General features: G+C 39.8%; 1 non-coding gene across 1 annotated transcript; it reads left to right on the top strand.

Moving 5' to 3' along the window:
- The first annotated feature begins 743 nt into the window (after positions 1–743).
- trnaq-cug (transfer RNA glutamine (anticodon CUG)) lies at positions 744–815 on the top strand. The gene has a single exon. It is a non-coding gene; the product is annotated as a tRNA-Gln (tRNA).
- The last annotated feature ends 7,741 nt before the right edge of the window (positions 816–8,556 follow it).

Below are 8,556 nucleotides of genomic sequence, written 5' to 3'. Positions count from 1 at the left end.
GCTCGACATCAAAAAGAGAAGCCTGGCCAATTCAGCTTCTACAGTCAAACACAGCTTAATGACAAAGAATCTTGCGCTGGAAGTCGGCTCTCGAGCAGAAATGTAATCGATCTCATGTCCTGTCTCCTGGATACTTCCTGGTACTGGCTTATAAGCACCACCAATTGGACCGCGGCGGTCACGTGACAAGGGCGGAGTGTGCCGAGTTGCCAAAGATTAAGTACAGCAAGAGCATACCAGTTACTTCCGGCTACCGGTATATGCCTAAAGCTCATTGGACTGTGGCGATCACGTGACTAGGAAGTGCACAAAGAGTAATAGCAAGACAAGAGCTTAATAGTCTCCGCAAATGTATTTGACACCTGCGTTACACTTAGTTCTTTTTTGCAAGAAAACAGCCATACTTTTAAATTAGTGGTATAAGTAAATTATACTAACCTAGTTTTAGATTGTGTTCCCTGTTAAAATCTCATAGTTAATGAGCATTTATGTTTTAAACGCAATTTTTGGGGCTTGTTGGTCTACTCATAAGATTCTCATTTTGGGTGAGAGACTCCCTGGTTCAATTCTCAAGTATACCTTTTTGTTTATCATGCATGAATTTTTCCATTTGTCAACAGTAAAAAAAATTTCATTAATGACTTTTGATTTAATTTTAAACTTTAACCTCTATTTTTCTTACGGCACACACTTAATAAATCAAATAAAAAATCAGTTGTTTTTCATATATATATATATATGCAGGTTCCATGGTGTAATGGTTAGCACACTGGACTCTGAATCCAGTGATCCAAGTTCGAATCTTGGTGGAACCTCCTTATGAGACCTGTTTGACTTACTTTTTGCAAGCTTTGGTGTTTGTAATTCGTTTATTCAATCATGACTTTTTACCTCACACAGACAGTTGTAAAGTTGTTTCATTTGTGACGTGAGACTTGATCTTAAAGTTTACTTAAATGTTCCAAAATGCACACACTCAAGGGATCAATGAAAATCCATAAAGTCAAGTAGAGTGGTACCTCAATTTACGAGCTCTATTTGTTTTAGGACAGAGCTTGTAACCCTTAGTTCCGTTTTGCATGAAAATAGCGATACCTTTAAATTAGTTGTAAAAGTGCTATTTACTAACCCAGTTTGAGATTGTGTTCCCTGTTGAAACCTCACAATTCATGAGATTGTTTGTTGAAACATAATTATTTGGGGCTTGGTGGTCTAGTCGTATGATTCTCGCTTAGGTTGCAAGACAAGCTCTGAACAGTGAATTTACTCTTAGCTCAATTTTCCAAACTACACACACTCAAGGGATTAATGAAAATGTATAAAATCAAGTACAGTGGTCCCTATACTCTAATTGTTTTAGGACAAAGCTTATAACTCTTAGTTCTTTTTTTGCATTAAAATAGCCGTACCTTTAAATTACTGGTAAAAGTAAAATATACTAACCCAGTTTAAGAAAGTGTTCCCTGTTGAAATCTCACAATGGACCTGTTCGAGGAATCAGTGGTCTTGTTCTCGCCAGACTCTCATTGGACGGGTCAAAGGTCGTCAGGTATAAACACACTGAGAAAATGGTTTCCTTATTATCGAGTGGTGTTGATTTGGAAGCTAATGTCTACTTTTAATGTTTTTTGCGATGGAGTGTTGACTCCTTGAAAGCCCATTTGCATCGTTGTGGATTCAATGCATCCCGAAATAAAAAAGATCTTGCTGCGTGGGAAATAGGAGTCCAAGAGGTGAAGGAGGAAAAGTTGAGGACTACCAAAAAGTAAAAGATACTGGTAACGTTTTGCCTGACCCTCTCTTTATTTCTGACGGTTGGGTATAAGAAAATTATGGCATGAAGCTCTGGCCGCCTCCCATGTACTTTGATATAGGCATGTACCTTGGTGTTACACACATAGAATAGAATAGAATAGAATAAAATATAGTTTTATTGTCATTATTGCAGTGAACAGGTTCAAAGAACAACAAAATTGTAACAGATACCCTAAGGCAGTGGTCCCCAACCTTTTTGTATCCGCGGACCGGTCAACGCTTAATAATTTGTCCCGCGGCCCGGGGGGGTGTCCTTTTTTTTTCTTTTTTTTTCTTTTCTTCTTTGTCATGAAAAAGGGAGTATTTTGTGGTTGGTGCACTATTTGTAAGTGTGTATTGTGTTTTTTATGTTGATTTAATTAAAAAAAAATATATATATATATTTTTTTTAATATAAAATTATTCTGCGGCCCGGTACCAATCGGGCCACGGCCCGGTGGTTGGGGACCACTGCCCTAAGGTGCATATACAATATGGTAATATAAATAGTAAAAAAAAGATAGAAATAAGATATATATATGTATATATATATATATATATATATATACACACACACACACACATACATGTAACATTATTGCACGTTATAGTCCGAAAAAAAAATAAAAATGAAAAGACATGACACATGAGGACATGATGGACATATTGTGCTCACTCAGTGTCTGTTTAATGCACTTTGGCTCTTGGGTAAAAGCTGTTTTTTAGTCTATTTGTGCCAGCTTTTAGCACCCTATAGCGTCTGCCCGAGGGTAGCAGTTCTAGGTGGCAGTGCCCGGGGTGGAATGGGTCTTTCAGGATGCTCTGTGCTTTCCTGAGACAGCGGGAGCTGTACAGGTCAGCCAGGGAGGGGAGGGGGCATCCAATGATCTTCATGTGAAGTGAATTATATTTATATAGCGCTTTTCTCTAGTGACTCAAAGCGCTTTACATAGTGAAACCCAATATCTAAGTTACATTTAAACCAGTGTGGGTGGCACTGGGAGCAGGTGGGTAAAGTGTCTTGCCCAAGGACACAACGGCAGTGACTAGGATGGCGGAAGCGGGAATCGAACCTGCAACCCTCAAGTTGCTGGCACGGCCGCTCTACCAACCGAGCTATGCCGCCCATGGCGGTCTTTATGACCCTCTGGAGCGCCGTTCTCTCTGCGGGCGTGCAGCTGCCGAACCACACGCAGATTCAGTAGCTCAGAATGGTCTCAATGGAGCACCAGTAGAAGGACACCAGCAGTTCCTGAGAGAGGTGGTTGTTCCTGCATATTCTCAGGAAGTGCAGTCTCTGGTGTGCCTTCTTGATGGTATCCATGGTGTTGGTGCTCCAGGATAGGTCGTCGGCCAGGTGGACTCCCAGGAAGCGGAAGTTGGAGACCCTCTCCACGCAGTCACCGCTGATGATCAGAGGCAGGATGTCCGTTTTATTCCTCCTGAAGTCTATGATCAGCTCATTGGTCTTGGAGGTGTTCAGGGCCAGGTTGTTGACTGCACCAATCCGACAGCTTCTCCACCTCGTCCCGATATGCAGCCTCATCTCCCTCCGAGATGAGCCCCACTACGGTGGTGTCATCCGCAAATTTGATGATGGAGTTGCTGGAGTGGGCAGGTGTGCAGTCATTTGTGTAGATGGAGTAGAGAAGGGGGCTCAGCACGCAGCCTTGTGGAGAGCCGGTGCTGAGGTACAGGCTCAATGGCATGTGGCGACCCAACTGCACCCTCTTGGGGCAGTTGAATAAGAAGTCCTTAATCCACATGCAGATGGAGTTCGATAGACCCAGGTCTGACAGTTTGGACACCAGTCTCTCAGGTACAATGGTGTTAAATGCCGAACTATAATTCACAAAAAACAGCCGCACGTAGCTCACCCCCGTTTCCAGGTGACCCAGGGAGGAGTGTAGGGCTGTGGCGATGGCGTCCTCTGTGGACCTGTTGGCTCTGTAGGCAAACTGGTGTGGGTCAAGCTCGGGAGGGAGGACTGAGGTAATATGGGTCCGTACCAGCTTCTCGAAGCACTTCATAGCTATAGGTGTCAGTGCAACTGGACGGTAGTCATTCAGGCAGCTGACAGAGTTCTTCTTTGGCACTGGGATTATTGTGGAGGTCTTCAGGCATGATGGGATGACGGCCTGAGAAAGGGACTGAGTGAAGATCTTAGTAAATACTCCGGCCAGCTGGTCTACACAGTCCCTCAGTACCTGTCCCGGGACCCCATCTGGGGCTGTAGCCTTCTTTGGGTTCACTGCCCTCAGCGTGCGTCTCACCTCATGCTCTTCCAGTATAAGCGTGCAGCTGCTATGGGTTTTAGGTGGGGGTGTTGTGACGGCTGCAGGTGTTTTTTCTCTCGAATCGGGCGAAGAAGCTGTTTAACTCCCCCGCTTGAGAGGCATCGCTGTCAGCCGACGGGTTACTGTGTCTGAAGTTGGTCATGTGTTTTACTTTGGCCTAAATTAAATATTTTTAATCATAAAAATGGCTAAACGACAACTACAAATATCAACACTGCAGTAGGATTGGTAACTAAAAAGGAAACCAAACTAGTCAGAACGCACTGTAGGGCTCAGCCTTACAGTGTAAATGTGACTAGAGCGTGTTCATTTATGTCTTGAAGGGTCTCAAATGTTCAAAAATGTATTTAGAAGATCATAGAAGAGCTTTTTATGCTTGAGCTATGAACATATTTGATCTATAATGAATGATTCTTATTTCCCACTTCACCAAAATTAAATTATTTCTGTAACCTTTTTATTGTGTATGAAATTCCGACTGTAACATTGCATTTGTGCTCAAATATTGTTTTGTTTTTTTAAGTTTATTTATATTGAGCAAGCGAGTAAATAAAATCAATGAATACGTATGTATGTATATATATATATATATATATATATATATATATATATATATATATATACATATATATATAAATATATAGTATATAGTGCTGTCTAATTATTATGATTTTTTTAAATCAGAATAATCACATTTTACAATGTGTATTTATCATAATCAAGCACATAATACTCACTTCTATTATATATACAAACCTAAAAAAATATCCCAATTTATGAGCACAAAAGCCATTTTATAGTCAGAAAATCATACAGGAAAATGTTTGAATTGCACTTCATTTATTTGTTTTAGACTTTTATCCAAATGACTGTCTGGGTTTATTTTGAACACATTTTTAACCAGTGAAGACACGAGTTAGAATCCCTCACTCATCTTTTCTCTGACATATGCATTGACCGTACACAAAAATTCACATTGTAGGAATTTTAAATAATTTATTTGTAAATGATGGTGGAAAATAAGTATTTGGTCAACCATTCAAAGCTCTCACTGATGGAAGGAGGTTTTGGCTCAAAATCTCACGATAAATGGCCCCATTCATTCTTTCCTTAACACGGATCAGTTGTCCTGTGCCCCTTAGCAGAAAAACAGCCCTAAAGCATGATGACCACAGTAGGTATGGTGCTCTTGGGATGCAACTCAGTATTCTTCTTCCTTCAAACAAGACAAGTTGAGTTTGTACCAAAAAATTCCATTTTTGTTTCATCTGACCACATGACATTCTCCCAATCCTCTGCTGTATCATCAATGTGTCCATTTTGATATAAACTCAACTAGTCGTGTTTGGAGTAAGAAGAATACTGAGTTGCATCCCAAGAACACCATACCTTCTGTGAAGTATGGGGGTGGAAACATCATGCTTTGGGGCTGTTTTTCTGCTAAGGGGACAGGACGATTGATCCGAGTTAAGGAAAGAATGAATGGGGCCATGTATCGTGAGATTTTGAGCCAAAACCTCCTTCCATCAGTGAGAGCTTTGAATGGTTGACCAAATACTTATTTTCCACCATAATTTACAAATAAATTGTTTAAAATTTATACAATGTGAATTCTTGTCTCACAGTTGAAGTGTACCTATGATGAAAATTACAGACCTCTGCCATCATTTTAAGTGGGAGAATTTGCACAATCGGTGGCTGACTAAATACGTTTTTGCCCCACTGTGTGTATATATATATATATATATATATTTATATATATATATATATATATATATATACATATACATATATACCTGTATATATATATACCTGTATATATATATATATATATATATATATATGCATATATATATATATATATATATATATATATATATATATATATATATATATATATATATATATATATATGTATACAAACCCATTTCCATACGAGTTGGGAAATTGTGTTAGATGTAAAAATAAATGGAATACAATGATTTCAATATCATTTTCAATCCATTTTCAGTTGAATATGCTACAAAGACAACATATGTGATGTTTAAACTGATAAACATTTTTTTTTTTGCAAATAATCATTTACTTTAGTATTTGATGCCAGCAACACGTGAAAAAGAAGTTGGGAAAGGTGGCAATAAATACTGATAAAGTTGAGGAATGCTCATCAAACACTTATTTGGAAAATCCCAAAGGTGTGCAGGCTAATTGGGAACAGGTGGGTGCCATAATTGGGTATAAAAGCGGCTTCCATGAAATGTTAAGTAATTCACAAACAAGGATGGGGCGAGGGTCACCAATTTCTAAGCAAATTGTCTAACAGTTTTAGAACAACATTTCTCAACGAGCTATTGCAAGGAATTTAGGGATTTTACCATCTACGGTCCGTAAAATTATCAAACGGTTCAGAGAATCTGGAGAAATCACTGCACGTAAGCGATGATATTACGGACTTGTGACCCTCAGGCGGTACTGCATCATACACTGACATTTACATGTGTAAGGGATATCACCACATGGGCTCAGGAACACTTTATAAACCACTGTCAGTAACTACAGTTGGTCGCTACATCTGTAAGTGCAAGTTAAAACTCTGCTATGCAAAGCAAAACCCATTTATCAACAACACAGCGGAACGCCGCCGGCTTCGCTGGGCAAGAGCTCATCTAAGATGGACTGATGCAAAGTGGAAAAGTGTTCTGTGGTCTGACGAGTCCACATTTCAAATTATATTTGGAAACTGTGGACATGGTGTCCTCCGGAACAAAGAGGAACATAACAATCCCGATTGTTATAGGCGCAAAGTTCAAAAGCCAGCATTTGTGATGGTATGGGGGTGTATTAGTGCCCAAGGCATGGATAACTTACAGATTTGTGACGGCACCATTAGTGCTGAATGGTCCATACAGGTTTTGGAGCAACATATGTTGTCATCCAAACAACGTTATCATGGACGCCCCTGCTTATTTCAGCAAAACAATGCCAAGCCACGTGGTACAACAGCGTGGCTTGGTAGTAAAAGAGTCCGGGTACTTTCCTGGCCAGCCTCCAGTCCAGACCTGTCTCCCATGGAAAATGTGTGGCGCATTATGAAGCGTAAAATACGACAAGACCGCAGACTGTTGAACAACTTAATCTGTACATCAAGCAAGCACGATAAAGAATTCCACTTTCAAAGCTTCAACAATTAGTTTCCTCAGTTCCCAAATGTTTATTGGGTGTTGTTAAAAGAAAAGGTGATGTAACAAAGTGGTGAACACGCCCTTTCCCAACTACTTTGGCACGTGTTGCAGCCATGAAATTCTAAGTTAATTATTGTTTGCAAAAAAAAAAAAAAGTTTACTGAGTTTGAACATCAAATATCTTGTCTTTGTAGTGCACTCCATTGAATATGGGTTGAAAAGGATTTGTAAATCATTGTATTCCGTTTATATTTACATCCAACACAATTTCCCAACTCATATGGAAACGGGGTTTGTATATATAAAAATATCTATTGGTACCGTTCTTTCATCTGACTGCCACTGTACGGCGGTGACTACAGAGCCGAGGCCAGGGGCGTTGCCAGACATATTTCAGTGGGGCACGTGCCCCACTGTTGATCTGCAGTGCCCCAGTAAAAATTTCACCAATAAAAAGAAAAACGCTTCAGAGTTTTAAGTCTACATAACATAGACAACAGCGCACATACTACTTAGTATGGTAATTGATTGCTACTATATTTACTCCACTAACAATGAGCACACGGCTAATTAATATGGTAATTTATTCACGTGTGGATCGAGACTTCGGTTGAGAGAGAGGGAGAGAGAGATAGAGAGAGAGAAAGAGATAGAGAGAGAGAGAGAGAGAGAGAGAGAGAGAGAGAGAGAGAGAGAGAGAGAGAGAGAGAGAGAGAGAGAGAGAGAGGGGCTCGGAATCACTGCGTGAGGCAGGTCACGTTAGCCAACAACAATTTGTTAATTATATTATTTTGATTTTGATTTGACTCAAACTGTAACTCCTAGATGGATATCAGAAAGTTATTCGCCCGCAGCAGAGAAGAAGCGAGGAATGAGAGATGTAAGTGAAGTCCTAGCTAGCTAGGCAACATCATTGTCTTAAGTTGATGCTAAGTTAGCTAACGTTCTTCTTTGTATCAAGACATTCATTTGCTGTACGAGCTGTCGGGGGAATTTCCAATGAACATGAAACATAATGTTGGTTATTGTCTGCTGGTTCTGCATCAACGATGATTTGGAGTAAGCTTGTGTGTGTTGAGTGCTTCTAAAATGGTTTATCTTCAGGAAGAAAAACATTTTTCCATGTCATCAAGTCGTGAGCCAATTTTTAAATCATTCAAGTTTATTTCACAGAAAAATAGCACAGTAGACTTGTCTTGTTAATCGGTGCGACTTTGACTAAAATAATCTTGTTTTGTCACCAGAAAAATGGCTACAGCTAAAGCATCTGGTTTTGTTTCCAG

The sequence above is a fragment of the Nerophis ophidion genome, linkage group LG21, assembly GCF_033978795.1.
Source record: "Nerophis ophidion isolate RoL-2023_Sa linkage group LG21, RoL_Noph_v1.0, whole genome shotgun sequence".
Lineage (NCBI taxonomy): Eukaryota > Metazoa > Chordata > Actinopteri > Syngnathiformes > Syngnathidae > Nerophis > Nerophis ophidion.
This window is presented reverse-complemented; position numbering and strand designations above follow the sequence as displayed.